Here is a 27,977-nt window from a genome sequence, read left to right as displayed (position 1 = left end):
ACAAGCGGTTATTTCCTTGCACAGAACGTACTCTGAATCGCTGCCTGCCAGGGAGTGCGGCTTCCTAACGACAAACGCTTTCTATTAAAACTAGTGCCCGCCCATTCTGTTAGAGGCCAGCGTTCGGCGACTGTACAAGTGTACGCAAGTAGCCCGATGCCTTTAGCAGCCAGGCTCGTTGGTCTAGGGGTATGATTCTCGCTTTGGGTGCGAGAGGTCCCGGGTTTAAATCCCGGACGAGCCCAGCAGTCTCAGCAGGAGCAGCCTGTTGGCTCCGTCCTTTGGAGCGCTGAGCCAAACTCAAAACTGCTGTGCTTTTGAAATCCTTAAGGCTGTTTGTCTTCATCGGTACTACAATTTAGCCAAAAGTCAGCCAGATGACAAGTGTTTATTTCCTTCACAGAACATACTCACAATCGCTGCCTGCCAGGGAGTACGGCTCCCTAACGACAAACGTTTTGCATTAAAACTAGTGCCTGCCCATTCTGTTAAAGGCCAGCGTTCAGTGACTGTACAAGTGTATGCAAGTAGCCCAAATCTTCATTAATCAGGCTCGTTGGTCTAGGGGTATGATTCTCGCTTCGGGTGCGAGAGGTCCCGGGTTCAAATCCCGGACGAGCCCAGCAGTTTCAGAGCGATTCAGCCAGTTGGCTCATTCCTTTGCAGCACTGAGCCGAACTCAAAACTGTTGTGGTCTGCTCAAATCCTTGCTGCTGCTCGTGTTCATCTGTCCTATAACTTAGCCCAGATTTGATTTATTTATTTATTTAGAAAAGGGACAGAGTACATGAATCAACATTCATTAATGTAGGTGTACCCAAATTAGCCCCAAGGTTAGGTTTCATCGGTAGTGCCTTTGCCAGATGTTATTAGGCCTAAAACTAGAGAAAAGGGTAAAACATTACAACAATAATACAACCAGAACTTGTAAACAACTCTGTAAAATACAATTAAAGATATACAAACAGACGATATATATATACACAATAAAAAAAGAAAGATATATAAAAAAATAATCAAAAAAAGATTTGGTATGAGTTAAATAATACTAATTAAAATGTATATTACTGCACTATTTACTAATTACTAACTGTAATTCAGCCAGATAGCAAGTGTTTATTTCCTTGGCAGAACGTACTCAGAATCGCTGCATGCCAGGGAGTACGGCTCCCTAACGACAAACGCTTTCTATTAAAACTAGTGCCTGCTCATTCTGTTAGAAGCCAGGGTTCGGCGACTGTACAAGTGTACGCACGTAGTCTGAGACTTCACCCGCCAGGCTCGTTGGTCTAGGGGTATGATTCTCGCTTAGGGTGCGAGAGGTCCCGGGTTCAAATCCCGGACGAGCCCTCTCACCTTTAGTATGAGTTCAAGGGTTCTCTGACTCTTTTTGCTGTTGCTGCTTTTCTCTATCAACCACTTCATATCTGGCCATTTTACTGCAAGCCACATAGTACTTGACGTCACGTTCTGCAGCATCAGAGGCTGATGCATCGGCCAAATTGAAGTTTTTGCAGGCCTGTAGATGCCGTAGTGGGATTCAAACCATTTTATATCGCTCCTAATTGAATTACCGTGGCTCTTTTGCAGAAACGCTAAGCACAGGTATACTTGTTGCTCTGTGGAGTTTCTTTGAACAAATTATCATTGACTTTTTGCAGCATTTTGTGCCTCTCTGCTTTCGTACGCAAAGCCTTCGTTGTAGGTCTGGTGCAACAGCAAAAAGCGGCCTTTTCCCATTAAGCCACTGGGCCTCTTGCGCAGGTTGCTTTGTGTAATTTCAGCCTGATAGGGCACATGCACGGGCAGGACAGAACAGAGTGACGCACACAAAAACCCAGCACAGCTATCAGAAGTTTGTCTGTTCTATGCTAATTCAGATCTTGCGGTCATCATGGCTACAGGCTTGCTTTGAACAAACCATCCTTGAATTTGTCGAACGGCCACCTTAAATGTAGCCCATTAATGACGACCCAGGTGGGACTTGAACCCACAATCTCCAGCTCCGGAGGCTGATGCCTTATCCATTAGGCCACTGGGCCTTGTCTGCTAAGCTTTGCCTTTGATCTGTAATATGACTTCAAGTGGTTTCTGCTGCTCAAACAACTACACTTTGGTATCTCGACGCCAGGTCGGGTTCCGTTTGTGGCGCCCCCCCGAAAGATTTGCTTTCGACGAGGCTCGTTGGTCTAGGGGTATGATTCTCGCTTTGGGTGCGAGAGGTCCCGGGTTCAAATCCCGGACGAGCCCAGCAACTTCGGAACAAGCAGCCAGCTGGCTCCATCCTTTTGCAGCACTGAGCCAAACTCAAAACTGTCGTGGTTTTGAAATCCTTACTGCTGCTTGAGTTCTCATCTGTACTACAACAGAGCCAAGATTCAGCCAGATGACAAGCGGTAATTTCCTTGCACAGAACGTACTCTGAATCGCTGCCTGCCAGGGAGTGCGGCTTCCTAACGACAAACGCTTTCTATTAAAACTAGTGCCCGCCCATTCTGTTAGAGGCCAGCGTTCGGCGACTGTACAAGTGTACGCAAGTAGCCCGATGCCTTTAGCAGCCAGGCTCGTTGGTCTAGGGGTATGATTCTCGCTTTGGGTGCGAGAGGTCCCGGGTTTAAATCCCGGACGAGCCCAGCAGTCTCAGCAGGAGCAGCCTGTTGGCTCCGTCCTTTGGAGCGCTGAGCCAAACTCAAAACTGCTGTGCTTTTGAAATCCTTAAGGCTGTTTGTCTTCATCGGTACTACAATTTAGCCAAAAGTCAGCCAGATGACAAGTGTTTATTTCCTTCACAGAACATACTCACAATCGCTGCCTGCCAGGGAGTACGGCTCCCTAACGACAAACGTTTTGCATTAAAACTAGTGCCTGCCCATTCTGTTAAAGGCCAGCGTTCAGTGACTGTACAAGTGTATGCAAGTAGCCCAAATTTTCATTAATCAGGCTCGTTGGTCTAGGGGTATGATTCTCGCTTCGGGTGCGAGAGGTCCCGGGTTCAAATCCCGGACGAGCCCAGCAGTTTCAGAGCGATTCAGCCAGTTGGCTCATTCCTTTGCAGCACTGAGCCGAACTCAAAACTGTTGTGGTCTGCTCAAATCCTTGCTGCTGCTCGTGGTCATCTGTCCTATAACTTAGCCCAGATTTGATTTATTTATTTATTTAGAAAAGGGACAGAGTACATGAATCAACATTCATTAATGTAGGTGTACCCAAATTAGCCCCAAGGTTAGGTTTCATCGGTAGTGCCTTTGCCAGATGTTATTAGGCCTAAAACTAGAGAAAAGGGTAAAACATTACAACAATAATACAACCAGAACTTGTAAACAACTCTGTAAAATACAATTAAAGATATACAAACAGACGATATATATATACACAATAAAAAAAGAAAGATATATCAAAAAATAATCAAAAAAAGATTTGGTATGAGTTAAATAATACTAATTAAAATGTATATTATTGTACTATTTACTAATTACTAACTGTAATTCAGCCAGATGGCAAGTGTTTATTTCCTTGGCAGAACGTACTCAGAATCGCTGCATGCCAGGGAGTACGGCTCCCTAACGACAAACGCTTTCTATTAAAACTAGTGCCTGCTCATTCTGTTAGAAGCCAGGGTTCGGCGACTGTACAAGTGTACGCACGTAGTCTGAGACTTCACCCGCCAGGCTCGTTGGTCTAGGGGTATGATTCTCGCTTAGGGTGCGAGAGGTCCCGGGTTCAAATCCCGGACGAGCCCTCTCACCTTTAGTATGAGTTCAAGGGTTCTCTGACTCTTTTTGCTGTTGCTGCTTTTCTCTATCAACCACTTCATATCTGGCCATTTTACTGCAAGCCACATAGTACTTGACGTCACGTTCTGCAGCATCAGAGGCTGATGCATCGGCCAAATTGAAGTTTTTGCAGGCCTGTAGATGCCGTAGTGGGATTCAAACCATTTTATATCGCTCCTAATTGAATTACCGTGGCTCTTTTGCAGAAACGCTAAGCACAGGTATACTTGTTGCTCTGTGGAGTTTCTTTGAACAAATTATCATTGACTTTTTGCAGCATTTTGTGCCTCTCTGCTTTCGTACGCAAAGCCTTCGTTGTAGGTCTGGTGCAACAGCAAAAAGCGGCCTTTTCCCATTAAGCCACTGGGCCTCTTGCGCAGGTTGCTTTGTGTAATTTCAGCCTGATAGGGCACATGCACGGGCAGGACAGAACAGAGTGACGCACACAAAAACCCAGCACAGCTATCAGAAGTTTGTCTGTTCTATGCTAATTCAGATCTTGCGGTCATCATGGCTACAGGCTTGCTTTGAACAAACCATCCTTGAATTTGTCGAACGGCCACCTTAAATGTAGCCCATTAAAGACGACCCAGGTGGGACTTGAACCCACAATCTCCAGCTCCGGAGGCTGATGCCTTATCCATTAGGCCACTGGGCCTTGTCTGCTAAGCTTTGCCTTTGATCTGTAATATGACTTCAAGTGGTTTCTGCTGCTCAAACAACTACACTTTGGTATCTCGACGCCAGGTCGGGTTCCGTTTGTGGCGCCCCCCCGAAAGATTTGCTTTCGACGAGGCTCGTTGGTCTAGGGGTATGATTCTCGCTTTGGGTGCGAGAGGTCCCGGGTTCAAATCCCGGACGAGCCCAGCAGCTTCGGAACAAGCAGCCAGCTGGCTCCATCCTTTTGCAGCACTGAGCCAAACTCAAAACTGTCGTGGCTTTGAAATCCTTACTGCTGCTTGAGTTCTCATCTGTACTACAACAGAGCCAAGATTCAGCCAGATGACAAGCGGTTATTTCCTTGCACAGAACGTACTCTGAATCGCTGCCTGCCAGGGAGTGCGGCTTCCTAACGACAAACGCTTTCTATTAAAACTAGTGCCCGCCCATTCTGTTAGAGGCCAGCGTTCGGCGACTGTACAAGTGTACGCAAGTAGCCCGATGCCTTTAGCAGCCAGGCTCGTTGGTCTAGGGGTATGATTCTTGCTTTGGGTGCGAGAGGTCCCGGGTTTAAATCCCGGACGAGCCCAGCAGTCTCAGCAGGAGCAGCCTGTTGGCTCCGTCCTTTGGAGCGCTGAGCCAAACTCAAAACTGCTGTGCTTTTGAAATCCTTAAGGCTGTTTGTCTTCATCGGTACTACAATTTAGCCAAAAGTCAGCCAGATGACAAGTGTTTATTTCCTTCACAGAACATACTCACAATCGCTGCCTGCCAGGGAGTACGGCTCCCTAACGACAAACGTTTTGCATTAAAACTAGTGCCTGCCCATTCTGTTAAAGGCCAGCGTTCAGTGACTGTACAAGTGTATGCAAGTAGCCCAAATTTTCATTAATCAGGCTCGTTGGTCTAGGGGTATGATTCTCGCTTCGGGTGCGAGAGGTCCCGGGTTCAAATCCCGGACGAGCCCAGCAGTTTCAGAGCGATTCAGCCAGTTGGCTCATTCCTTTGCAGCACTGAGCCGAACTCAAAACTGTTGTGGTCTGCTCAAATCCTTGCTGCTGCTCGTGGTCATCTGTCCTATAACTTAGCCCAGATTTGATTTATTTATTTATTTAGAAAAGGGACAGAGTACATGAATCAACATTCATTAATGTAGGTGTACCCAAATTAGCCCCAAGGTTAGGTTTCATCGGTAGTGCCTTTGCCAGATGTTATTAGGCCTAAAACTAGAGAAAAGGGTAAAACATTACAACAATAATACAACCAGAACTTGTAAACAACTCTGTAAAATACAATTAAAGATATACAAACAGACGATATATATATACACAATAAAAAAAGAAAGATATATCAAAAAATAATCAAAAAAAGATTTGGTATGAGTTAAATAATACTAATTAAAATGTATATTATTGTACTATTTACTAATTACTAACTGTAATTCAGCCAGATGGCAAGTGTTTATTTCCTTGGCAGAACGTACTCAGAATCGCTGCATGCCAGGGAGTACGGCTCCCTAACGACAAACGCTTTCTATTAAAACTAGTGCCTGCTCATTCTGTTAGAAGCCAGGGTTCGGCGACTGTACAAGTGTACGCACGTAGTCTGAGACTTCACCCGCCAGGCTCGTTGGTCTAGGGGTATGATTCTCGCTTAGGGTGCGAGAGGTCCCGGGTTCAAATCCCGGACGAGCCCTCTCACCTTTAGTATGAGTTCAAGGGTTCTCTGACTCTTTTTGCTGTTGCTGCTTTTCTCTATCAACCACTTCATATCTGGCCATTTTACTGCAAGCCACATAGTACTTGACGTCACGTTCTGCAGCATCAGAGGCTGATGCATCGGCCAAATTGAAGTTTTTGCAGGCCTGTAGATGCCGTAGTGGGATTCAAACCATTTTATATCGCTCCTAATTGAATTACCGTGGCTCTTTTGCAGAAACGCTAAGCACAGGTATACTTGTTGCTCTGTGGAGTTTCTTTGAACAAATTATCATTGACTTTTTGCAGCATTTTGTGCCTCTCTGCTTTCGTACGCAAAGCCTTCGTTGTAGGTCTGGTGCAACAGCAAAAAGCGGCCTTTTCCCATTAAGCCACTGGGCCTCTTGCGCAGGTTGCTTTGTGTAATTTCAGCCTGATAGGGCACATGCACGGGCAGGACAGAACAGAGTGACGCACACAAAAACCCAGCACAGCTATCAGAAGTTTGTCTGTTCTATGCTAATTCAGATCTTGCGGTCATCATGGCTACAGGCTTGCTTTGAACAAACCATCCTTGAATTTGTCGAACGGCCACCTTAAATGTAGCCCATTAAAGACGACCCAGGTGGGACTTGAACCCACAATCTCCAGCTCCGGAGGCTGATGCCTTATCCATTAGGCCACTGGGCCTTGTCTGCTAAGCTTTGCCTTTGATCTGTAATATGACTTCAAGTGGTTTCTGCTGCTCAAACAACTACACTTTGGTATCTCGACGCCAGGTCGGGTTCCGTTTGTGGCGCCCCCCCGAAAGATTTGCTTTCGACGAGGCTCGTTGGTCTAGGGGTATGATTCTCGCTTTGGGTGCGAGAGGTCCCGGGTTCAAATCCCGGACGAGCCCAGCAGCTTCGGAACAAGCAGCCAGCTGGCTCCATCCTTTTGCAGCACTGAGCCAAACTCAAAACTGTCGTGGCTTTGAAATCCTTACTGCTGCTTGAGTTCTCATCTGTACTACAACAGAGCCAAGATTCAGCCAGATGACAAGCGGTAATTTCCTTGCACAGAACGTACTCTGAATCGCTGCCTGCCAGGGAGTGCGGCTTCCTAACGACAAACGCTTTCTATTAAAACTAGTGCCCGCCCATTCTGTTAGAGGCCAGCGTTCGGCGACTGTACAAGTGTACGCAAGTAGCCCGATGCCTTTAGCAGCCAGGCTCGTTGGTCTAGGGGTATGATTCTCGCTTTGGGTGCGAGAGGTCCCGGGTTTAAATCCCGGACGAGCCCAGCAGTCTCAGCAGGAGCAGCCTGTTGGCTCCGTCCTTTGGAGCGCTGAGCCAAACTCAAAACTGCTGTGCTTTTGAAATCCTTAAGGCTGTTTGTCTTCATCGGTACTACAATTTAGCCAAAAGTCAGCCAGATGACAAGTGTTTATTTCCTTCACAGAACATACTCACAATCGCTGCCTGCCAGGGAGTACGGCTCCCTAACGACAAACGTTTTGCATTAAAACTAGTGCCTGCCCATTCTGTTAAAGGCCAGCGTTCAGTGACTGTACAAGTGTATGCAAGTAGCCCAAATTTTCATTAATCAGGCTCGTTGGTCTAGGGGTATGATTCTCGCTTCGGGTGCGAGAGGTCCCGGGTTCAAATCCCGGACGAGCCCAGCAGTTTCAGAGCGATTCAGCCAGTTGGCTCATTCCTTTGCAGCACTGAGCCGAACTCAAAACTGTTGTGGTCTGCTCAAATCCTTGCTGCTGCTCGTGGTCATCTGTCCTATAACTTAGCCCAGATTTGATTTATTTATTTATTTAGAAAAGGGACAGAGTACATGAATCAACATTCATTAATGTAGGTGTACCCAAATTAGCCCCAAGGTTAGGTTTCATCGGTAGTGCCTTTGCCAGATGTTATTAGGCCTAAAACTAGAGAAAAGGGTAAAACATTACAACAATAATACAACCAGAACTTGTAAACAACTCTGTAAAATACAATTAAAGATATACAAACAGACGATATATATATACACAATAAAAAAAGAAAGATATATAAAAAAATAATCAAAAAAAGATTTGGTATGAGTTAAATAATACTAATTAAAATGTATATCATTGTACTATTTACTAATTACTAACTGTAATTCAGCCAGATGGCAAGTGTTTATTTCCTTGGCAGAACGTACTCAGAATCGCTGCATGCCAGGGAGTACGGCTCCCTAACGACAAACGCTTTCTATTAAAACTAGTGCCTGCTCATTCTGTTAGAAGCCAGGGTTCGGCGACTGTACAAGTGTACGCACGTAGTCTGAGACTTCATCAGCCAGGCTCGTTGGTCTAGGGGTATGATTCTCGCTTAGGGTGCGAGAGGTCCAGGGTTCAAATCCCGGACGAGCCCTCTCACCTTTAGTATGAGTTCAAGGGTTCTCTGACTCTTTTTGCTGTTGCTGCTTTTCTCTATCAACCACTTCATATCTGGCCATTTTACTGCAAGCCACATAGTACTTGACGTCACGTTCTGCAGCATCAGAGGCTGATGCATCGGCCAAATTGAAGTTTTTGCAGGCCTGTAGATGCCGTAGTGGGATTCAAACCATTTTATATCGCTCCTAATTGAATTACCGTGGCTCTTTTGCAGAAACGCTAAGCACAGGTATACTTGTTGCTCTGTGGAGTTTCTTTGAACAAATTATCATTGACTTTTTGCAGCATTTTGTGCCTCTCTGCTTTCGTACGCAAAGCCTTCGTTGTAGGTCTGGTGCAACAGCAAAAAGCGGCCTTTTCCCATTAAGCCACTGGGCCTCTTGCGCAGGTTGCTTTGTGTAATTTCAGCCTGATAGGGCACATGCACGGGCAGGACAGAACAGAGTGACGCACACAAAAACCCAGCACAGCTATCAGAAGTTTGTCTGTTCTATGCTAATTCAGATCTTGCGGTCATCATGGCTACAGGCTTGCTTTGAACAAACCATCCTTGAATTTGTCGAACGGCCACCTTAAATGTAGCCCATTAATGACGACCCAGGTGGGACTTGAACCCACAATCTCCAGCTCCGGAGGCTGATGCCTTATCCATTAGGCCACTGGGCCTTGTCTGCTAAGCTTTGCCTTTGATCTGTAATATGACTTCAAGTGGTTTCTGCTGCTCAAACAACTACACTTTGGTATCTCGACGCCAGGTCGGGTTCCGTTTGTGGCGCCCCCCCGAAAGATTTGCTTTCGACGAGGCTCGTTGGTCTAGGGGTATGATTCTCGCTTTGGGTGCGAGAGGTCCCGGGTTCAAATCCCGGACGAGCCCAGCAACTTCGGAACAAGCAGCCAGCTGGCTCCATCCTTTTGCAGCACTGAGCCAAACTCAAAACTGTCGTGGTTTTGAAATCCTTACTGCTGCTTGAGTTCTCATCTGTACTACAACAGAGCCAAGATTCAGCCAGATGACAAGCGGTAATTTCCTTGCACAGAACGTACTCTGAATCGCTGCCTGCCAGGGAGTGCGGCTTCCTAACGACAAACGCTTTCTATTAAAACTAGTGCCCGCCCATTCTGTTAGAGGCCAGCGTTCGGCGACTGTACAAGTGTACGCAAGTAGCCCGATGCCTTTAGCAGCCAGGCTCGTTGGTCTAGGGGTATGATTCTCGCTTTGGGTGCGAGAGGTCCCGGGTTTAAATCCCGGACGAGCCCAGCAGTCTCAGCAGGAGCAACCTGTTGGCTCCGTCCTTTGGAGCGCTGAGCCAAACTCAAAACTGCTGTGCTTTTGAAATCCTTAAGGCTGTTTGTCTTCATCGGTACTACAATTTAGCCAATAGTCAGCCAGATGACAAGTGTTTATTTCCTTCACAGAACATACTCACAATCGCTGCCTGCCAGGGAGTACGGCTCCCTAACGACAAACGTTTTGCATTAAAACGAGTGCCTGCCCATTCTGTTAAAGGCCAGCGTTCAGTGACTGTACAAGTGTATGCAAGTAGCCCAAATTTTCATTAATCAGGCTCGTTGGTCTAGGGGTATGATTCTCGCTTCGGGTGCGAGAGGTCCTGGGTTCAAATCCCGGACGAGCCCAGCAGTTTCAGAGCGATTCAGCCAGTTGGCTCATTCCTTTGCAGCACTGAGCCGAACTCAAAACTGTTGTGGTCTGCTCAAATCCTTGCTGCTGCTCGTGTTCATCTGTCCTATAACTTAGCCCAGATTTGATTTATTTATTTATTTAGAAAAGGGACAGAGTACATGAATCAACATTCATTAATGTAGGTGTACCCAAATTAGCCCCAAGGTTAGGTTTCATCGGTAGTGCCTTTGCCAGATGTTATTAGGCCTAAAACTAGAGAAAAGGGTAAAACATTACAACAATAATACAACCAGAACTTGTAAACAACTCTGTAAAATTCAATTAAAGATATACAAACAGACGATATATATATACACAATAAAAAAAGAAAGATATATCAAAAAATAATCAAAAAAAGATTTGGTATGAGTTAAATAATACTAATTAAAATGTATATTACTGTACTATTTACTAATTACTAACTGTAATTCAGCCAGATGGCAAGTGTTTATTTCCTTGGCAGAACGTACTCAGAATCGCTGCATGCCAGGGAGTACGGCTCCCTAAAGACAAACGCTTTCTATTAAAACTAGTGCCTGCTCATTCTGTTAGAAGCCAGGGTTCGGCGACTGTACAAGTGTACGCACGTAGTCTGAGAGTTCATCAGCCAGGTTTGTTGGTCTAGGGGTATGATTCTCGCTTAGGGTGCGAGAGGTCCCGGGTTCAAATCCCGGATGAGCCCTCTCACCTTTAGTATGAGTTCAAGGGTTCTCTGACTCTTTTTGCTGTTGCTGCTTTTCTCTATCAACCACTTCATATCTGGCCATTTTACTGCAAGCCACATAGTACTTGACGTCACGTTCTGCAGCATCAGAGGCTGATGCACCGGCCAAATTGAAGTTTTTGCAGGCCTGTAGATGCCGTAGTGGGATTCAAACCATTTTATATCGCTCCTAATTGAATTACCGTGGCTCTTTTGCAGAAACGCTAAGCACAGGTATACTTGTTGCTCTGTGGAGTTTCTTTGAACAAATTATCATTGACTTTTTGCAGCATTTTGTGCCTCTCTGCTTTCGTACGCAAAGCCTTCGTTGTAGGTCTGGTGCAACAGCAAAAAGCGGCCTTTTCCCATTAAGCCACTGGGCCTCTTGCGCAGGTTGCTTTGTGTAATTTCAGCCTGATAGGGCACATGCACGGGCAGGACAGAACAGAGTGACGCACACAAAAACCCAGCACAGCTATCAGAAGTTTGTCTGTTCTATGCTAATTCAGATCTTGCGGTCATCATGGCTACAGGCTTGCTTTGAACAAACCATCCTTGAATTTGTCGAACGGCCACCTTAAATGTAGCCCATTAAAGACGACCCAGGTGGGACTTGAACCCACAATCTCCAGCTCCGGAGGCTGATGCCTTATCCATTAGGCCACTGGGCCTTGTCTGCTAAGCTTTGCCTTTGATCTGTAATATGACTTCAAGTGGTTTCTGCTGCTCAAACAACTACACTTTGGTATCTCGACGCCAGGTCGGGTTCCGTTTGTGGCGCCCCGCCGAAAGATTTGCTTTCGACGAGGCTCGTTGGTCTAGGGGTATGATTCTCGCTTTGGGTGCGAGAGGTCCCGGGTTCAAATCCCGGACGAGCCCAGCAACTTCGGAACAAGCAGCCAGCTGGCTCCATCCTTTTGCAGCACTGAGCCAAACTCAAAACTGTCGTGGTTTTGAAATCCTTACTGCTGCTTGAGTTCTCATCTGTACTACAACAGAGCCAAGATTCAGCCAGATGACAAGCGGTTATTTCCTTGCACAGAACGTACTCTGAATCGCTGCCTGCCAGGGAGTGCGGCTTCCTAACGACAAACGCTTTCTATTAAAACTAGTGCCCGCCCATTCTGTTAGAGGCCAGCGTTCGGCGACTGTACAAGTGTACGCAAGTAGCCCGATGCCTTTAGCAGCCAGGCTCGTTGGTCTAGGGGTATGATTCTCGCTTTGGGTGCGAGAGGTCCCGGGTTTAAATCCCGGACGAGCCCAGCAGTCTCAGCAGGAGCAGCCTGTTGGCTCCGTCCTTTGGAGCGCTGAGCCAAACTCAAAACTGCTGTGCTTTTGAAATCCTTAAGGCTGTTTGTCTTCATCGGTACTACAATTTAGCCAATAGTCAGCCAGATGACAAGTGTTTATTTCCTTCACAGAACATACTCACAATCGCTGCCTGCCAGGGAGTACGGCTCCCTAACGACAAACGTTTTGCATTAAAACTAGTGCCTGCCCATTCTGTTAAAGGCCAGCGTTCAGTGACTGTACAAGTGTATGCAAGTAGCCCAAATTTTCATTAATCAGGCTCGTTGGTCTAGGGGTATGATTCTCGCTTCGGGTGCGAGAGGTCCGGGGTTCAAATCCCGGACGAGCCCAGCAGTTTCAGAGTGATTCAGCCAGTTGGCTCATTCCTTTGCAGCACTGAGCCGAACTCAAAACTGCTGTGGTCTGCTCAAATCCTTGCTGCTGCTCGTGGTCATCTGTCCTATAACTTAGCCCAGATTTGATTTATTTATTTATTTAGAAAAGGGACAGAGTACATGAATCAACATTCATTAATGTAGGTGTACCCAAATTAGCCCCAAGGTTAGGTTTCATCGGTAGTGCCTTTGCCAGATGTTATTAGGCCTAAAACTAGAGAAAAGGGTAAAACATTACAACAATAATACAACCAGAACTTGTAAACAACTCTGTAAAATACAATTAAAGATATACAAACAGACGATATATATATACACAATAAAAAAAGAAAGATATATCAAAAAATAATCAAAAAAAGATTTGGTATGAGTTAAATAATACTAATTAAAATGTATATTACTGTACTATTTACTAATTACTAACTGTAATTCAGCCAGATGGCAAGTGTTTATTTCCTTGGCAGAACGTACTCAGAATCGCTGCATGCCAGGGAGTACGGCTCCCTAACGACAAACGCTTTCTATTAAAACTAGTGCCTGCTCATTCTGTTAGAAGCCAGGGTTCGGCGACTGTACAAGTGTACGCACGTAGTCTGAGACTTCATCAGCCAGGCTCGTTGGTCTAGGGGTATGATTCTCGCTTAGGGTGCGAGAGGTCCCGGGTTCAAATCCCGGACGAGCTCTCTCACCTTTAGTATGAGTTCAAGGGTTCTCTGACTCTTTTTGCTGTTGCTGCTTTTCTCTATCAACCACTTCATATCTGGCCATTTTACTGCAAGCCACATAGTACTTGACGTCACGTTCTGCAGCATCAGAGGCTGATGCATCGGCCAAATTGAAGTTTTTGCAGGCCTGTAGATGCCGTAGTGGGATTCAAACCATTTTATATCGCTCCTAATTGAATTACCGTGGCTCTTTTGCAGAAACGCTAAGCACAGGTATACTTGTTGCTCTGTGGAGTTTCTTTGAACAAATTATCATTGACTTTTTGCAGCATTTTGTGCCTCTCTGCTTTCGTACGCAAAGCCTTCGTTGTAGGTCTGGTGCAACAGCAAAAAGCGGCCTTTTCCCATTAAGCCACTGGGCCTCTTGCGCAGGTTGCTTTGTGTAATTTCAGCCTGATAGGGCACATGCACGGGCAGGACAGAACAGAGTGACGCACACAAAAACCCAGCACAGCTATCAGAAGTTTGTCTGTTCTATGCTAATTCAGATCTTGCGGTCACAGGCTTGCTTTGAACAAACCATCCTTGAATTTGTCGAACGGCCACCTTAAATGTAGCCCATTAAAGACGACCCAGGTGGGACTTGAACCCACAATCTCCAGCTCCGGAGGCTGATGCCTTATTCATTAGGCCACTGGGCCTTGTCTGCTAAGCTTTGCCTTTGATCTGTAATATGACTTCAAGTGGTTTCTGCTGCTCAAACAACTACACTTTGGTATCTCGACGCCAGGTCGGGTTCCGTTTGTGGCGCCCCCCCGAAAGATTTGCTTTCGACGAGGCTCGTTGGTCTAGGGGTATGATTCTCGCTTTGGGTGCGAGAGGTCCCGGGTTCAAATCCCGGACGAGCCCAGCAGCTTCGGAACAAGCAGCCAGCTGGCTCCATCCTTTTGCAGCACTGAGCCAAACTCAAAACTGTCGTGGCTTTGAAATCCTTACTGCTGCTTGAGTTCTCATCTGTACTACAACAGAGCCAAGATTCAGCCAGATGACAAGCGGTTATTTCCTTGCACAGAACGTACTCTGAATCGCTGCCTGCCAGGGAGTGCGGCTTCCTAACGACAAACGCTTTCTATTAAAACTAGTGCCCGCCCATTCTGTTAGAGGCCAGCGTTCGGCGACTGTACAAGTGTACGCAAGTAGCCCGATGCCTTTAGCAGCCAGGCTCGTTGGTCTAGGGGTATGATTCTTGCTTTGGGTGCGAGAGGTCCCGGGTTTAAATCCCGGACGAGCCCAGCAGTCTCAGCAGGAGCAGCCTGTTGGCTCCGTCCTTTGGAGCGCTGAGCCAAACTCAAAACTGCTGTGCTATTGAAATCCTTAAGGCTGTTTGTCTTCTTCGGTACTACAATTTAGCCAATAGTCAGCCAGATGACAAGTGTTTATTTCCTTCACAGAACATACTCACAATCGCTGCCTGCCAGGGAGTACGGCTCCCTAACGACAAACGTTTTGCATTAAAACTAGTGCCTGCCCATTCTGTTAAAGGCCAGCGTTCAGTGACTGTACAAGTGTATGCAAGTAGCCCAAATTTTCATTATTCAGGCTTGTTGGTCTAGGGGTATGATTCTCGCTTCGGGTGCGAGAGGTCCCGGGTTCAAATCCCGGACGAGCCCAGCAGTTTCAGAGTGATTCAGCCAGTTGGCTCATTCCTTTGCAGCACTGAGCCGAACTCAAAACTGCTGTGGTCTGCTCAAATCCTTGCTGCTGCTCGTGGTCATCTGTCCTATAACTTAGCCCAGATTTGATTTATTTATTTATTTAGAAAAGGGACAGAGTACATGAATCAACATTCATTAATGTAGGTGTACCCAAATTAGCCCCAAGGTTAGGTTTCATCGGTAGTGCCTTTGCCAGATGTTATTAGGCCTAAAACTAGAGAAAAGGGTAAAACATTACAACAATAATACAACCAGAACTTGTAAACAACTCTGTAAAATACAATTAAAGATATACAAACAGACGATATATATATACACAATAAAAAAAGAAAGATATATCAAAAAATAATCAAAAAAAGATTTGGTATGAGTTAAATAATACTAATTAAAATGTATATTATTGTACTATTTACTAATTACTAACTGTAATTCAGCCAGATGGCAAGTGTTTATTTCCTTGGCAGAACGTACTCAGAATCGCTGCATGCCAGGGAGTACGGCTCCCTAACGACAAACGCTTTCTATTAAAACTAGTGCCTGCTCATTCTGTTAGAAGCCAGGGTTCGGCGACTGTACAAGTGTACGCACGTAGTCTGAGACTTCATCAGCCAGGCTCGTTGGTCTAGGGGTATGATTCTCGCTTAGGGTGCGAGAGGTCCCGGGTTCAAATCCCGGACGAGCCCTCTCACCTTTAGTATGAGTTCAAGGGTTCTCTGACTCTTTTTGCTGTTGCTGCTTTTCTCTATCAACCACTTCATATCTGGCCATTTTACTGCAAGCCACATAGTACTTGACGTCACGTTCTGCAGCATCAGAGGCTGATGCATCGGCCAAATTGAAGTTTTTGCAGGCCTGTAGATGCCGTAGTGGGATTCAAACCATTTTATATCGCTCCTAATTGAATTACCGTGGCTCTTTTGCAGAAACGCTAAGCACAGGTATACTTGTTGCTCTGTGGAGTTTCTTTGAACAAATTATCATTGACTTTTTGCAGCATTTTGTGCCTCTCTGCTTTCGTACGCAAAGCCTTCGTTGTAGGTCTGGTGCAACAGCAAAAAGCGGCCTTTTCCCATTAAGCCACTGGGCCTCTTGCGCAGGTTGCTTTGTGTAATTTCAGCCTGATAGGGCACATGCACGGGCAGGACAGAACAGAGTGACGCACACAAAAACCCAGCACAGCTATCAGAAGTTTGTCTGTTCTATGCTAATTCAGATCTTGCGGTCATCATGGCTACAGGCTTGCTTTGAACAAACCATCCTTGAATTTGTCGAACGGCCACCTTAAATGTAGCCCATTAAAGACGACCCAGGTGGGACTTGAACCCACAATCTCCAGCTCCGGAGGCTGATGCCTTATCCATTAGGCCACTGGGCCTTGTCTGCTAAGCTTTGCCTTTGATCTGTAATATGACTTCAAGTGGTTTCTGCTGCTCAAACAACTACACTTTGGTATCTCGACGCCAGGTCGGGTTCCGTTTGTGGCGCCCCCCCGAAAGATTTGCTTTCGACGAGGCTCGTTGGTCTAGGGGTATGATTCTCGCTTTGGGTGCGAGAGGTCCCGGGTTCAAATCCCGGACGAGCCCAGCAGCTTCGGAACAAGCAGCCAGCTGGCTCCATCCTTTTGCAGCACTGAGCCAAACTCAAAACTGTCGTGGCTTTGAAATCCTTACTGCTGCTTGAGTTCTCATCTGTACTACAACAGAGCCAAGATTCAGCCAGATGACAAGCGGTTATTTCCTTGCACAGAACGTACTCTGAATCGCTGCCTGCCAGGGAGTGCGGCTTCCTAACGACAAACGCTTTCTATTAAAACTAGTGCCCGCCCATTCTGTTAGAGGCCAGCGTTCGGCGACTGTACAAGTGTACGCAAGTAGCCCGATGCCTTTAGCAGCCAGGCTCGTTGGTCTAGGGGTATGATTCTTGCTTTGGGTGCGAGAGGTCCCGGGTTTAAATCCCGGACGAGCCCAGCAGTCTCAGCAGGAGCAGCCTGTTGGCTCCGTCCTTTGGAGCGCTGAGCCAAACTCAAAACTGCTGTGCTATTGAAATCCTTAAGGCTGTTTGTCTTCATCGGTACTACAATTTAGCCAATAGTCAGCCAGATGACAAGTGTTTATTTCCTTCACAGAACATACTCACAATCGCTGCCTGCCAGGGAGTACGGCTCCCTAACGACAAACGTTTTGCATTAAAACTAGTGCCTGCCCATTCTGTTAAAGGCCAGCGTTCAGTGACTGTACAAGTGTATGCAAGTAGCCCAAATTTTCATTAATCAGGCTCGTTGGTCTAGGGGTATGATTCTCGCTTCGGGTGTGAGAGGTCCCGGGTTCAAATCCCGGACGAGCCCAGCAGTTTCAGAGTGATTCAGCCAGTTGGCTCATTCCTTTGCAGCACTGAGCCGAACTCAAAACTGTTGTGGTCTGCTCAAATCCTTGCTGCTGCTCGTGGTCATCTGTCCTATAACTTAGCCCAGATTTGATTTATTTATTTATTTAGAAAAGGGACAGAGTACATGAATCAACATTCATTAATGTAGGTGTACCCAAATTAGCCCCAAGGTTAGGTTTCATCGGTAGTGCCTTTGCCAGATGTTATTAGGCCTAAAACTAGAGAAAAGGGTAAAACATTACAACAATAATACAACCAGAACTTGTTAACAACTCTGTAAAATACAATTAAAGATATACAAACAGACGATATATATATACACAATAAAAAAAGAAAGATATATCAAAAAATAATCAAAAAAAGATTTGGTATGAGTTAAATAATACTAATTAAAATGTATATTATTGTACTATTTACTAATTACTAACTGTAATTCAGCCAGATGGCAAGTGTTTATTTCCTTGGCAGAACGTACTCAGAATCGCTGCATGCCAGGGAGTACGGCTCCCTAACGACAAACGCTTTCTATTAAAACTAGTGCCTGCTCATTCTGTTAGAAGCCAGGGTTCGGCGACTGTACAAGTGTACGCACGTAGTCTGAGACTTCATCAGCCAGGCTCGTTGGTCTAGGGGTATGATTCTCGCTTAGGGTGCGAGAGGTCCTGGGTTCAAATCCCGGATGAGCCCTCTCACCTTTAGTATGAGTTCAAGGGTTCTCTGACTCTTTTTGCTGTTGCTGCTTTTCTCTATCAACCACTTCATATCTGGCCATTTTACTGCAAGCCATATAGTACTTGACGTCACGTTCTGCAGCATCAGAGGCTGATGCATCGGCCAAATTGAAGTTTTTGCAGGCCTGTAGATGCCGTAGTGGGATTCAAACCATTTTATATCGCTCCTAATTGAATTACCGTGGCTCTTTTGCAGAAACGCTAAGCACAGGTATACTTGTTGCTCTGTGGAGTTTCTTTGAACAAATTATCATTGACTTTTTGCAGCATTTTGTGCCTCTCTGCTTTCGTACGCAAAGCCTTCGTTGTAGGTCTGGTGCAACAGCAAAAAGCGGCCTTTTCCCATTAAGCCACTGGGCCTCTTGCGCAGGTTGCTTTGTGTAATTTCAGCCTGATAGGGCACATGCACGGGCAGGACAGAACAGAGTGACGCACACAAAAACCCAGCACAGCTATCAGAAGTTTGTCTGTTCTATGCTAATTCAGATCTTGCGGTCATCATGGCTACAGGCTTGCTTTGAACAAACCATCCTTGAATTTGTCGAACGGCCACCTTAAATGTAGCCCATTAAAGACGACCCAGGTGGGACTTGAACCCACAATCTCCAGCTCCGGAGGCTGATGCCTTATCCATTAGGCCACTGGGCCTTGTCTGCTAAGCTTTGCCTTTGATCTGTAATATGACTTCAAGTGGTTTCTGCTGCTCAAACAACTACACTTTGGTATCTCGACGCCAGGTCGGGTTCCGTTTGTGGCGCCCCCCCGAAAGATTTGCTTTCGACGAGGCTCGTTGGTCTAGGGGTATGATTCTTGCTTTGGGTGTGAGAGGTCCCGGGTTTAAATCCCGGACGAGCCCAGCAGTCTCAGCAGGAGCAGCCTGTTGGCTCCGTCCTTTGGAGCGCTGAGCCAAACTCAAAACTGCTGTGCTTTTGAAATCCTTAAGGCTGTTTGTCTTCATCGGTACTACAATTTAGCCAATAGTCAGCCAGATGACAAGTGTTTATTTCCTTCACAGAACATACTCACAATCGCTGCCTGCCAGGGAGTACGGCTCCCTAACGACAAACGTTTTGCATTAAAACTAGTGCCTGCCCATTCTGTTAAAGGCCAGCGTTCAGTGACTGTACAAGTGTATGCAAGTAGCCCAAATTTTCATTAATCAGGCTCGTTGGTCTAGGGGTATGATTCTCGCTTCGGGTGCGAGAGGTCCCGGGTTCAAATCCCGGACGAGCCCAGCAGTTTCAGAGTGATTCAGCCAGTTGGCTCATTCCTTTGCAGCACTGAGCCGAACTCAAAACTGTTGTGGTCTGCTCAAATCCTTGCTGCTGCTCGTGGTCATCTGTCCTATAACTTAGCCCAGATTTGATTTATTTATTTATTTAGAAAAGGGACAGAGTACATGAATCAACATTCATTAATGTAGGTGTACCCAAATTAGCCCCAAGGTTAGGTTTCATCGGTAGTGCCTTTGCCAGATGTTATTAGGCCTAAAACTAGAGAAAAGGGTAAAACATTACAACAATAATACAACCAGAACTTGTAAACAACTCTGTAAAATACAATTAAAGATATACAAACAGACGATATATATATACACAATAAAAAAAGAAAGATATATCAAAAAATAATCAAAAAAAGATTTGGTATGAGTTAAATAATACTAATTAAAATGTATATTACTGTACTATTTACTAATTACTAACTGTAATTCAGCCAGATGGCAAGTGTTTATTTCCTTGGCAGAACGTACTCAGAATCGCTGCATGCCAGGGAGTACGGCTCCCTAACGACAAACGCTTTCTATTAAAACTAGTGCCTGCTCATTCTGTTAGAAGCCAGGGTTCGGCGACTGTACAAGTGTACGCACGTAGTCTGAGACTTCATCAGCCAGGTTTGTTGGTCTAGGGGTATGATTCTCGCTTAGGGTGCGAGAGGTCCCGGGTTCAAATCCCGGACGAGCCCTCTCACCTTTAGTATGAGTTCAAGGGTTCTCTGACTCTTTTTGCTGTTGCTGCTTTTCTCTATCAACCACTTCATATCTGGCCATTTTACTGCAAGCCACATAGTACTTGACGTCACGTTCTGCAGCATCAGAGGCTGATGCATCGGCCAAATTGAAGTTTTTGCAGGCCTGTAGATGCCGTAGTGGGATTCAAACCATTTTATATCGCTCCTAATTGAATTACCGTGGCTCTTTTGCAGAAACGCTAAGCACAGGTATACTTGTTGCTCTGTGGAGTTTCTTTGAACAAATTATCATTGACTTTTTGCAGCATTTTGTGCCTCTCTGCTTTCGTACGCAAAGCCTTCGTTGTAGGTCTGGTGCAACAGCAAAAAGCGGCCTTTTCCCATTAAGCCACTGGGCCTCTTGCGCAGGTTGCTTTGTGTAATTTCAGCCTGATATGGCACATGCACGGGCAGGACAGAACAGAGTGACGCACACAAAAACCCAGCACAGCTATCAGAAGTTTGTCTGTTCTATGCTAATTCAGATCTTGCGGTCATCATGGCTACAGGCTTGCTTTGAACAAACCATCCTTGAATTTGTCGAACGGCCACCTTAAATGTAGCCCATTAAAGACGACCCAGGTGGGACTTGAACCCACAATCTCCAGCTCCGGAGGCTGATGCCTTATCCATTAGGCCACTGGGCCTTGTCTGCTTAGCTTTGCCTTTGATCTGTAATATGACTTCAAGTGGTTTCTGCTGCTCAAACAACTACACTTTGGTATCTCGACGCCAGGTCGGGTTCCGTTTGTGGCGCCCCCCCGAAAGATTTGATTTCGACGAGGCTCGTTGGTCTAGGGGTATGATTCTCGCTTAGGGTGCGAGAGGTCCCGGGTTCAAATCCCGGATGAGCCCTCTCACCTTTAGTATGAGTTCAAGGGTTCTCTGACTCTTTTTGCTGTTGCTGCTTTTCTCTATCAACCACTTCATATCTGGCCATTTTACTGCAAGCCACATAGTACCACTGCCAGGGAGTGCGGCTTCCTAACGACAAACGCTTTCTATTAAAACTAGTGCCCGCCCATTCTGTTAGAGGCCAGCGTTCGGCGACTGTACAAGTGTACGCAAGTAGCCCGATGCCTTTAGCAGCCTAATAACATCTGGCAAAGGCACTACCGATGAAACCTAACCTTGGGGCTAATTTGGGTACACCTACATTAATGAATGTTGATTCATGTACTCTGTCCCTTTTCTAAATAAATAAATAAATCAAATCTGAGCTAAGTTATAGGACAGATGACCACGAGCAGCAGCAAGGATTTGAGCAGACCACAACAGTTTTGAGTTCGGCTCAGTGCTGCAAAGGAATGAGCCAACTGGCTGAATCACTCTGAAACTGCTGGGCTCGTCCGGGATTTGAACCCGGGACCTCTCGCACCCGAAGCGAGAATCATACCCCTAGACCAACGAGTCTGATTAATGAAAATTTGGGCTACTTGCATACACTTGTACAGTCACTGAACGCTGGCCTTTAACAGAATGGGCAGGCACTAGTTTTAATGCAAAACGTTTGTCGTTAGGGTGCCGTACTCCCTGGCAGGCAGCGATTGTGAGTATGTTCTGTGAAGGAAATAAACACTTGTCATCTGGCTGACTATTGGCTAAATTGTAGTACCGATGAAGACAAACAGCCTTAAGGATTTCAAAAGCACAGCAGTTTTGAGTTTGGCTCAGCGCTCCAAAGGACGGAGCCAACAGGTTGCTCCTGCTGAGACTGCTGGGCTCGTCCGGGATTTAAACCCGGGACCTCTCGCACCCTAAGCGAGAATCATACCCCTAGACCAACGAGCCTGGCTGATGAAGTCTCAGACTACTTGCGTACACTTGTACAGTCGCCGAACGCTGGCCTCTAACAGAATGGGCGGGCACTAGTTTTAATAGAAAGCGTTTGTCGTTAGGAAGCCGCACTCCCTGGCAGGCAGCGATTCAGAGTACGTTCTGTGCAAGGAAATTACCGCTTGTCATCTGGCTGAATCTTGGCTCTGTTGTAGTACAGATGAGAACTCAAGCAGCAGTAAGGATTTCAAAACAACGACAGTTTTGAGTTTGGCTCAGTGCTGCAAAAGGATGGAGCCAGCTGGCTGCTTGTTCCGAAGTTGCTGGGCTCGTCCGGGATTTGAACCCGGGACCTCTCGCACCCAAAGCGAGAATCATACCCCTAGACCAACGAGCCTCGTCGAAAGCAAATCTTTCGGGGGGGCGCCACAAACGGAACCCGACCTGGCGTCGGGTTGCCAAAGTGTAGTTGTTTGAGCAGCAGAAACCACTTGAAGTCATATTACAGATCAAAGGCAAAGCTTAGCAGACAAGGCCCAGTGGCCTAATGGATAAGGCATCAGCCTCCGGAGCTGGAGATTGTGGGTTCAAGTCCCACCTGGGTCGTCTTTAATGGGCTACATTTAAGGTGGCCGTTCGACAAGTTCTGGTTGTATTATTGTTGTAATGTTTTACCCTTTTCTCTAGTTTTAGGCCTAATAACATCTGGCAAAGGCACTACCGATGAAACCTAACCTTGGGGCTAATTTGGGTACACCTACATTAATGAATGTTGATTCATGTACTCTGTCCCTTTTCTAAATAAATAAATAAATCAAATCTGGGCTAAGTTATAGGACAGATGACCACGAGCAGCAGCAAGGATTTGAGCAGACCACAACAGTTTTGAGTTCGGCTCAGTGCTGCAAAGAAATGAGCCAACTGGCTGAATCACTCTGAAACTGCTGGGCTCGTCCGGGATTTGAACCCGGGACCTCTCGCACCCGAAGCGAGAATCATACCCCTAGACCAACGAGCCTGATTAATGAAAATTTGGGCTACTTGCATACACTTGTACAGTCACTGAACGCTGGCCTTTAACAGAATGGGCAGGCACTAGTTTTAATGCAAAACGTTTGTCGTTAGGGAGCCGTACTCCCTGGCAGGCAGCCATTGTGAGTATGTTCTGTGAAGGAAATAAACACTTGTCATCTGGCTGACTATTGGCTAAATTGTAGTACCGATGAAGACAAACAGCCTTAAGGATTTCAAAAGCACAGCAGTTTTGAGTTTGGCTCAGCGCTCCAAAGGACGGAGCCAACCGGCTGCTCCTGCTGTGCTCGTCCGGGATTTAAACCCGGGACCTCTCGCACCCAAAGCGAGAATCATACCCCTAGACCAACGAGCCTGGCTGCTAAAGGCATCGGGCTACTTGCGTACACTTGTACAGTCGCCGAACGCTGGCCTCTAACAGAATGGGCGGGCACTAGTTTTAATAGAAAGCGTTTGTCGTTAGGAAGCCGCACTCCCTGGCAGTGGTACTATGTGGCTTGCAGTAAAATGGCCAGATATGAAGTGGTTGATAGAGAAAAGCAGCAACAGCAAAAAGAGTCAGAGAACCCTTGAACTCATACTAAAGGTGAGAGGGCTCATCCGGGATTTGAACCCGGGACCTCTCGCACCCTAAGCGAGAATCATACCCCTAGACCAACGAGCCTCGTCGAAATCAAATCTTTCGGGGGGGCGCCACAAACGGAACCCGACCTGGCGTCGAGATACCAAAGTGTAGTTGTTTGAGCAGCAGAAACCACTTGAAGTCATATTACAGATCAAAGGCAAAGCTTAGCAGACAAGGCCCAGTGGCCTAATGGATAAGGCATCAGCCTCCGGAGCTGGAGATTGTGGGTTCAAGTCCCACCTGGGTCGTCTTTAATGGGCTACATTTAAGGTGGCCGTTCGACAAATTCAAGGATGGTTTGTTCAAAGCAAGCCTGTAGCCATGATGACCGCAAGATCTGAATTAGCATAGAACAGACAAACTTCTGATAGCTGTGCTGGGTTTTTGTGTGCGTCACTCTGTTCTGTCCTGCCCGTGCATGTGCCCTATCAGGCTGAAATTACACAAAGCAACCTGCGCAAGAAGCCCAGTGGCTTAATGGGAAAAGGCCGCTTTTTGCTGTTGCACCAGACCTACAACGAAGGCTTTGCGTACGAAAGCAGAGAGGCACAAAATGCTGCAAAAAGTCAATGATAATTTGTTCAAAGAAACTCCACAGAGCAACAAGTATACCTGTGCTTAGCGTTTCTGCAAAAGAGCCACGGTAATTCAATTAGGAGCGATATAAAATGGTTTGAATCCCACTACGGCATCTACAGGCCTGCAAAAACTTCAATTTGGCCGATGCATCAGCCTCTGATGCTGCAGAACGTGACGTCAAGTACTATGTGGCTTGCAGTAAAATGGCCAGATATGAAGTGGTTGATAGAGAAAAGCAGCAACAGCAAAAAGAGTCAGAGAACCCTTGAACTCATACTAAAGGTGAGAGGGCTCGTCCGGGATTTGAACCCGGGACCTCTCGCACCCTAAGCGAGAATCATACCCCTAGACCAACGAGCCTGGCTGATGAAGTCTCAGACTACGTGCGTACACTTGTACAGTCGCCGAACCCTGGCTTCTAACAGAATGAGCAGGCACTAGTTTTAATAGAAAGCGTTTGTCGTTAGGGAGCCGTACTCCCTGGCATGCAGCGATTCTGAGTACGTTCTGCCAAGGAAATAAACACTTGCCATCTGGCTGAATTACAGTTAGTAATTAGTAAATAGTACAATAATATACATTTTAATTAGTATTATTTAACTCATACCAAATCTTTTTTTGATTATTTTTTGATATATCTTTCTTTTTTTATTGTGTATATATATATCGTCTGTTTGTATATCTTTAATTGTATTTTACAGAGTTGTTTACAAGTTCTGGTTGTATTATTGTTGTAATGTTTTACCCTTTTCTCTAGTTTTAGGCCTAATAACATCTGGCAAAGGCACTACCGATGAAACCTAACCTTGGGGCTAATTTGGGTACACCTACATTAATGAATGTTGATTCATGTACTCTGTCCCTTTTCTAAATAAATAAATAAATCAAATCTGAGCTAAGTTATAGGACAGATGACCACGAGCAGCAGCAAGGATTTGAGCAGACCACAACAGTTTTGAGTTCGGCTCAGTGCTGCAAAGGAATGAGCCAACTGGCTGAATCACTCTGAAACTGCTGGGCTCGTCCGGGATTTGAACCCGGGACCTCTCGCACCCGAAGCGAGAATCATACCCCTAGACCAACGAGCCTGATTAATGAAAATTTGGGCTACTTGCATACACTTGTACAGTCACTGAACGCTGGCCTTTAACAGAATGGGCAGGCACTAGTTTTAATGCAAAACGTTTGTCGTTAGGGAGCCGTACTCCCTGGCAGGCAGCGATTGTGAGTATGTTCTGTGAAGGAAATAAACACTTGTCATCTGGCTGACTATTGGCTAAATTGTAGTACCGATGAAGACAAACAGCCTTAAGGATTTCAAATGCACAGCAGTTTTGAGTTTGGCTCAGCGCTCCAAAGGACGGAGCCAACAGGTTGCTCCTGCTGAGACTGCTGGGCTCGTCCGGGATTTAAACCCGGGACCTCTCGCACCCTAAGCGAGAATCATACCCCTAGACCAACGAGCCTGGCTGATGAAGTCTCAGACTACTTGCGTACACTTGTACAGTCGCCGAACGCTGGCCTCTAACAGAATGGGCGGGCACTAGTTTTAATAGAAAGCGTTTGTCGTTAGGAAGCCGCACTCCCTGGCAGGCAGCGATTCAGAGTACGTTCTGTTCAAGGAAATTACCGCTTGTCATCTGGCTGAATCTTGGCTCTGTTGTAGTACAGATGAGAACTCAAGCAGCAGTAAGGATTTCAAAACAACGACAGTTTTGAGTTTGGCTCAGTGCTGCAAAAGGATGGAGCCAGCTGGCTGCTTGTTCCGAAGTTGCTGGGCTCGTCCGGGATTTGAACCCGGGACCTCTCGCACCCAAAGCGAGAATCATAGCCCTAGACCAACGAGCCTCGTCGAAAGCAAATCTTTCGGGGGGGCGCCACAAACGGAACCCGACCTGGCGTCGAGATACCAAAGTGTAGTTGTTTGAGCAGCAGAAACCACTTGAAGTCATATTACAGATCAAAGGCAAAGCTTAGCAGACAAGGCCCAGTGGCCTAATGGATAAGGCATCAGCCTCCGGAGCTGGAGATTGTGGGTTCAAGTCCCACCTGGGTCGTCTTTAATGGGCTACATTTAAGGTGGCCGTTCGACAAGTTCTGGTTGTATTATTGTTGTAATGTTTTACCCTTTTCTCTAGTTTTAGGCCTAATAACATCTGGCAAAGGCACTACCGATGAAACCTAACCTTGGGGCTAATTTGGGTACACCTACATTAATGAATGTTGATTCATGTACTCTGTCCCTTTTCTAAATAAATAAATAAATCAAATCTGGGCTAAGTTATAGGACAGATGACCACGAGCAGCAGCAAGGATTTGAGCAGACCACAACAGTTTTGAGTTCGGCTCAGTGCTGCAAAGGAATGAGCCAACTGGCTGAATCACTCTGAAACTGCTGGGAATGAGTTGGCTCATTCCTTTGCAGCACTGAGCCGAACTCAAAACTGTTGTGGTCTTGTGATGGCCACAGCCATGGCCTCACAACCAGTCTAAGAGCGGTAACCTCATACACATTATACATTTGTTGCAGATATTTATTTAGTTACAAATAAATCACAGGACACTTAGTTCATTTCACACACATTATACTTTATTTAGTTGATCATATTTAAGTATCTTTTTGGGAGCACGCAACATTAGTTACTTTTGGATTGCCATTCTGTTTCTATAATTATTTTGTTTCTGAGCTTACCAGTGTTGGATTCCACACCCGGGAGAGATTCAGGAAGTCGGCTGGCTTAAAGGGGTGGCGTTTGGAGCAGGAGCAGCTTTATAGGGGAGGTGGCCTAATTGGACCCTACCACTGCTTGTTATGTCTGGGGGGGTTGCTTTATTCTCTGTTTAGATATTATGGGGGTTAGATTTATATTATATTGAGTATTTTTGTTTAGTTGAGGATAAGTAAAAGCATATTTCTTTTGGAATAAGTTTTTAGGTAGGTTTTGCTGTTATTTGTAGTTTATGTAGTAGTGTTGTTGTTAGTCTTCCCTTGTGTGTCAATTGGTTTGGTCAGCCAATATATAAGTCCCCTTTGTTTCTTTTGTTGGAAGGTCAGTTGTGTTTTTTGAGTCTGTTACGTTCAAAGCTTTATTTACCGTCTGTTTATTTGACCTCTTTTATGGGCCCAAACCTTTATCTTTATTTTTGTTGTAATGATTTATGGGAAATAAAAACCCTTACTTTTGGAACTTCCCTTGTGACTCCTCTTGCTTAACTGCTTGGTCCCTGACATATGGTGGCAGCGGTGGGACTAGCCAGTTGAGGAGTGCAAGGTTTTTTTTTTTTTTTTTTTAAGCATGCGAGGAGGGAGAGTGACAAGAGGCGGCCAGACAGAGAATAAGAAGACTGAGTCAACCCATATAGAAAGAGGACACCGGGCAGAAGGTGAGGACACAATGGAAGGTGAAGCACTAAAGGGAGCATCAAGTGGTGAGGGTGAAGATGGCAGAGAGCCAACGCTGAGTGACCTGGCCGGGATCATGCGGTCATTTATGGGTCAGCAGGAGACCAGGGAAGTAAAATTGAGAGAGGAAGCTAACCGCCAGGAGTACCAGTTCAAAGCACTACAGCATCAGTTTCGCCTTCTGCAGCAAGAGGTAGAGGTTCGCACATCTCCAGTACCAGAGCCTGCTTCCACAGTGCCAGATCCTTCTGGGGACTATGATTGGAATGTGGATCATCCAAAAGCCCAAGCCTCACCCTCTATAGAGTCAATCCACCCCACCATGTCTTCAGCAGGTCAGTCTCGATCTTTTCATGAGCCTAGACTGGAAAAATTAACAGAAAATGATGATGTTGAACATTTTCTAATTACCTTTGAGAGAATTGCAGTGGCATGTCGGTGGCCAAA

At 46.0% G+C, this 27,977-nt stretch overlaps 49 non-coding genes across 49 annotated transcripts; 33 read left to right on the top strand and 16 right to left on the bottom strand.

Moving 5' to 3' along the window:
- Window positions 1–172: 172 nt before the first annotated feature.
- trnap-ugg (transfer RNA proline (anticodon UGG)) lies at window positions 173–244 on the top strand. The gene has a single exon. It is a non-coding gene; the product is annotated as a tRNA-Pro (tRNA).
- Window positions 245–550: 306 nt separating this feature from the next.
- Window positions 551–622, top strand: trnap-cgg (transfer RNA proline (anticodon CGG)). Its single transcript has one exon. It is a non-coding gene; the product is annotated as a tRNA-Pro (tRNA).
- Window positions 623–1,278: 656 nt separating this feature from the next.
- trnap-agg (transfer RNA proline (anticodon AGG)) lies at window positions 1,279–1,350 on the top strand. Its single transcript has one exon. It is a non-coding gene; the product is annotated as a tRNA-Pro (tRNA).
- Window positions 1,351–1,969: 619 nt separating this feature from the next.
- Window positions 1,970–2,042, bottom strand: trnar-ccg (transfer RNA arginine (anticodon CCG)). The gene has a single exon. It is a non-coding gene; the product is annotated as a tRNA-Arg (tRNA).
- Window positions 2,043–2,178: 136 nt separating this feature from the next.
- On the top strand, window positions 2,179–2,250 carry trnap-ugg (transfer RNA proline (anticodon UGG)). Its single transcript has one exon. It is a non-coding gene; the product is annotated as a tRNA-Pro (tRNA).
- A 311-nt stretch (window positions 2,251–2,561) lies between these two features.
- On the top strand, window positions 2,562–2,633 carry trnap-ugg (transfer RNA proline (anticodon UGG)). Its single transcript has one exon. It is a non-coding gene; the product is annotated as a tRNA-Pro (tRNA).
- Window positions 2,634–2,939: 306 nt separating this feature from the next.
- trnap-cgg (transfer RNA proline (anticodon CGG)) lies at window positions 2,940–3,011 on the top strand. The gene has a single exon. It is a non-coding gene; the product is annotated as a tRNA-Pro (tRNA).
- Window positions 3,012–3,667: 656 nt separating this feature from the next.
- On the top strand, window positions 3,668–3,739 carry trnap-agg (transfer RNA proline (anticodon AGG)). The gene has a single exon. It is a non-coding gene; the product is annotated as a tRNA-Pro (tRNA).
- A 619-nt stretch (window positions 3,740–4,358) lies between these two features.
- On the bottom strand, window positions 4,359–4,431 carry trnar-ccg (transfer RNA arginine (anticodon CCG)). Its single transcript has one exon. It is a non-coding gene; the product is annotated as a tRNA-Arg (tRNA).
- Window positions 4,432–4,567: 136 nt separating this feature from the next.
- On the top strand, window positions 4,568–4,639 carry trnap-ugg (transfer RNA proline (anticodon UGG)). Its single transcript has one exon. It is a non-coding gene; the product is annotated as a tRNA-Pro (tRNA).
- A 311-nt stretch (window positions 4,640–4,950) lies between these two features.
- On the top strand, window positions 4,951–5,022 carry trnap-ugg (transfer RNA proline (anticodon UGG)). The gene has a single exon. It is a non-coding gene; the product is annotated as a tRNA-Pro (tRNA).
- Window positions 5,023–5,328: 306 nt separating this feature from the next.
- Window positions 5,329–5,400, top strand: trnap-cgg (transfer RNA proline (anticodon CGG)). Its single transcript has one exon. It is a non-coding gene; the product is annotated as a tRNA-Pro (tRNA).
- Window positions 5,401–6,056: 656 nt separating this feature from the next.
- trnap-agg (transfer RNA proline (anticodon AGG)) lies at window positions 6,057–6,128 on the top strand. The gene has a single exon. It is a non-coding gene; the product is annotated as a tRNA-Pro (tRNA).
- A 619-nt stretch (window positions 6,129–6,747) lies between these two features.
- trnar-ccg (transfer RNA arginine (anticodon CCG)) lies at window positions 6,748–6,820 on the bottom strand. Its single transcript has one exon. It is a non-coding gene; the product is annotated as a tRNA-Arg (tRNA).
- Window positions 6,821–6,956: 136 nt separating this feature from the next.
- Window positions 6,957–7,028, top strand: trnap-ugg (transfer RNA proline (anticodon UGG)). Its single transcript has one exon. It is a non-coding gene; the product is annotated as a tRNA-Pro (tRNA).
- Window positions 7,029–7,339: 311 nt separating this feature from the next.
- Window positions 7,340–7,411, top strand: trnap-ugg (transfer RNA proline (anticodon UGG)). Its single transcript has one exon. It is a non-coding gene; the product is annotated as a tRNA-Pro (tRNA).
- Window positions 7,412–7,717: 306 nt separating this feature from the next.
- trnap-cgg (transfer RNA proline (anticodon CGG)) lies at window positions 7,718–7,789 on the top strand. The gene has a single exon. It is a non-coding gene; the product is annotated as a tRNA-Pro (tRNA).
- Window positions 7,790–9,136: 1,347 nt separating this feature from the next.
- trnar-ccg (transfer RNA arginine (anticodon CCG)) lies at window positions 9,137–9,209 on the bottom strand. The gene has a single exon. It is a non-coding gene; the product is annotated as a tRNA-Arg (tRNA).
- A 136-nt stretch (window positions 9,210–9,345) lies between these two features.
- Window positions 9,346–9,417, top strand: trnap-ugg (transfer RNA proline (anticodon UGG)). The gene has a single exon. It is a non-coding gene; the product is annotated as a tRNA-Pro (tRNA).
- A 311-nt stretch (window positions 9,418–9,728) lies between these two features.
- trnap-ugg (transfer RNA proline (anticodon UGG)) lies at window positions 9,729–9,800 on the top strand. The gene has a single exon. It is a non-coding gene; the product is annotated as a tRNA-Pro (tRNA).
- A 306-nt stretch (window positions 9,801–10,106) lies between these two features.
- On the top strand, window positions 10,107–10,178 carry trnap-cgg (transfer RNA proline (anticodon CGG)). The gene has a single exon. It is a non-coding gene; the product is annotated as a tRNA-Pro (tRNA).
- Window positions 10,179–11,525: 1,347 nt separating this feature from the next.
- Window positions 11,526–11,598, bottom strand: trnar-ccg (transfer RNA arginine (anticodon CCG)). Its single transcript has one exon. It is a non-coding gene; the product is annotated as a tRNA-Arg (tRNA).
- Window positions 11,599–11,734: 136 nt separating this feature from the next.
- Window positions 11,735–11,806, top strand: trnap-ugg (transfer RNA proline (anticodon UGG)). Its single transcript has one exon. It is a non-coding gene; the product is annotated as a tRNA-Pro (tRNA).
- A 311-nt stretch (window positions 11,807–12,117) lies between these two features.
- Window positions 12,118–12,189, top strand: trnap-ugg (transfer RNA proline (anticodon UGG)). The gene has a single exon. It is a non-coding gene; the product is annotated as a tRNA-Pro (tRNA).
- A 306-nt stretch (window positions 12,190–12,495) lies between these two features.
- Window positions 12,496–12,567, top strand: trnap-cgg (transfer RNA proline (anticodon CGG)). The gene has a single exon. It is a non-coding gene; the product is annotated as a tRNA-Pro (tRNA).
- A 1,338-nt stretch (window positions 12,568–13,905) lies between these two features.
- Window positions 13,906–13,978, bottom strand: trnar-ccg (transfer RNA arginine (anticodon CCG)). The gene has a single exon. It is a non-coding gene; the product is annotated as a tRNA-Arg (tRNA).
- A 136-nt stretch (window positions 13,979–14,114) lies between these two features.
- Window positions 14,115–14,186, top strand: trnap-ugg (transfer RNA proline (anticodon UGG)). The gene has a single exon. It is a non-coding gene; the product is annotated as a tRNA-Pro (tRNA).
- Window positions 14,187–14,497: 311 nt separating this feature from the next.
- On the top strand, window positions 14,498–14,569 carry trnap-ugg (transfer RNA proline (anticodon UGG)). Its single transcript has one exon. It is a non-coding gene; the product is annotated as a tRNA-Pro (tRNA).
- Window positions 14,570–14,875: 306 nt separating this feature from the next.
- trnap-cgg (transfer RNA proline (anticodon CGG)) lies at window positions 14,876–14,947 on the top strand. Its single transcript has one exon. It is a non-coding gene; the product is annotated as a tRNA-Pro (tRNA).
- Window positions 14,948–15,603: 656 nt separating this feature from the next.
- Window positions 15,604–15,675, top strand: trnap-agg (transfer RNA proline (anticodon AGG)). Its single transcript has one exon. It is a non-coding gene; the product is annotated as a tRNA-Pro (tRNA).
- A 619-nt stretch (window positions 15,676–16,294) lies between these two features.
- Window positions 16,295–16,367, bottom strand: trnar-ccg (transfer RNA arginine (anticodon CCG)). Its single transcript has one exon. It is a non-coding gene; the product is annotated as a tRNA-Arg (tRNA).
- A 136-nt stretch (window positions 16,368–16,503) lies between these two features.
- Window positions 16,504–16,575, top strand: trnap-ugg (transfer RNA proline (anticodon UGG)). The gene has a single exon. It is a non-coding gene; the product is annotated as a tRNA-Pro (tRNA).
- Window positions 16,576–16,886: 311 nt separating this feature from the next.
- trnap-ugg (transfer RNA proline (anticodon UGG)) lies at window positions 16,887–16,958 on the top strand. The gene has a single exon. It is a non-coding gene; the product is annotated as a tRNA-Pro (tRNA).
- Window positions 16,959–17,264: 306 nt separating this feature from the next.
- trnap-cgg (transfer RNA proline (anticodon CGG)) lies at window positions 17,265–17,336 on the top strand. Its single transcript has one exon. It is a non-coding gene; the product is annotated as a tRNA-Pro (tRNA).
- Window positions 17,337–18,683: 1,347 nt separating this feature from the next.
- trnar-ccg (transfer RNA arginine (anticodon CCG)) lies at window positions 18,684–18,756 on the bottom strand. The gene has a single exon. It is a non-coding gene; the product is annotated as a tRNA-Arg (tRNA).
- A 136-nt stretch (window positions 18,757–18,892) lies between these two features.
- Window positions 18,893–18,964, top strand: trnap-ugg (transfer RNA proline (anticodon UGG)). Its single transcript has one exon. It is a non-coding gene; the product is annotated as a tRNA-Pro (tRNA).
- Window positions 18,965–19,270: 306 nt separating this feature from the next.
- On the top strand, window positions 19,271–19,342 carry trnap-cgg (transfer RNA proline (anticodon CGG)). The gene has a single exon. It is a non-coding gene; the product is annotated as a tRNA-Pro (tRNA).
- A 1,347-nt stretch (window positions 19,343–20,689) lies between these two features.
- trnar-ccg (transfer RNA arginine (anticodon CCG)) lies at window positions 20,690–20,762 on the bottom strand. Its single transcript has one exon. It is a non-coding gene; the product is annotated as a tRNA-Arg (tRNA).
- A 136-nt stretch (window positions 20,763–20,898) lies between these two features.
- On the top strand, window positions 20,899–20,970 carry trnap-agg (transfer RNA proline (anticodon AGG)). Its single transcript has one exon. It is a non-coding gene; the product is annotated as a tRNA-Pro (tRNA).
- Window positions 20,971–21,455: 485 nt separating this feature from the next.
- trnap-cgg (transfer RNA proline (anticodon CGG)) lies at window positions 21,456–21,528 on the bottom strand. Its single transcript has one exon. It is a non-coding gene; the product is annotated as a tRNA-Pro (tRNA).
- Window positions 21,529–22,216: 688 nt separating this feature from the next.
- On the bottom strand, window positions 22,217–22,288 carry trnap-ugg (transfer RNA proline (anticodon UGG)). The gene has a single exon. It is a non-coding gene; the product is annotated as a tRNA-Pro (tRNA).
- Window positions 22,289–22,424: 136 nt separating this feature from the next.
- Window positions 22,425–22,497, top strand: trnar-ccg (transfer RNA arginine (anticodon CCG)). Its single transcript has one exon. It is a non-coding gene; the product is annotated as a tRNA-Arg (tRNA).
- A 340-nt stretch (window positions 22,498–22,837) lies between these two features.
- Window positions 22,838–22,909, bottom strand: trnap-cgg (transfer RNA proline (anticodon CGG)). Its single transcript has one exon. It is a non-coding gene; the product is annotated as a tRNA-Pro (tRNA).
- A 296-nt stretch (window positions 22,910–23,205) lies between these two features.
- trnap-ugg (transfer RNA proline (anticodon UGG)) lies at window positions 23,206–23,278 on the bottom strand. Its single transcript has one exon. It is a non-coding gene; the product is annotated as a tRNA-Pro (tRNA).
- Window positions 23,279–23,723: 445 nt separating this feature from the next.
- On the top strand, window positions 23,724–23,796 carry trnar-ccg (transfer RNA arginine (anticodon CCG)). Its single transcript has one exon. It is a non-coding gene; the product is annotated as a tRNA-Arg (tRNA).
- Window positions 23,797–24,415: 619 nt separating this feature from the next.
- On the bottom strand, window positions 24,416–24,487 carry trnap-agg (transfer RNA proline (anticodon AGG)). Its single transcript has one exon. It is a non-coding gene; the product is annotated as a tRNA-Pro (tRNA).
- A 656-nt stretch (window positions 24,488–25,143) lies between these two features.
- Window positions 25,144–25,215, bottom strand: trnap-cgg (transfer RNA proline (anticodon CGG)). Its single transcript has one exon. It is a non-coding gene; the product is annotated as a tRNA-Pro (tRNA).
- A 688-nt stretch (window positions 25,216–25,903) lies between these two features.
- Window positions 25,904–25,975, bottom strand: trnap-ugg (transfer RNA proline (anticodon UGG)). The gene has a single exon. It is a non-coding gene; the product is annotated as a tRNA-Pro (tRNA).
- Window positions 25,976–26,111: 136 nt separating this feature from the next.
- On the top strand, window positions 26,112–26,184 carry trnar-ccg (transfer RNA arginine (anticodon CCG)). Its single transcript has one exon. It is a non-coding gene; the product is annotated as a tRNA-Arg (tRNA).
- The last annotated feature ends 1,793 nt before the right edge of the window (window positions 26,185–27,977 follow it).

Source organism: Rhinichthys klamathensis, unplaced genomic scaffold (genome assembly GCF_029890125.1).
Source record: "Rhinichthys klamathensis goyatoka isolate OS25496 unplaced genomic scaffold, OSU_Roscu_1.1 h1tg000223l_1, whole genome shotgun sequence".
Lineage (NCBI taxonomy): Eukaryota > Metazoa > Chordata > Actinopteri > Cypriniformes > Leuciscidae > Rhinichthys > Rhinichthys klamathensis.
The sequence above is the reverse complement of the archived record's forward strand: the minus strand, read 5'-3'. Positions and strand labels throughout refer to the sequence as shown.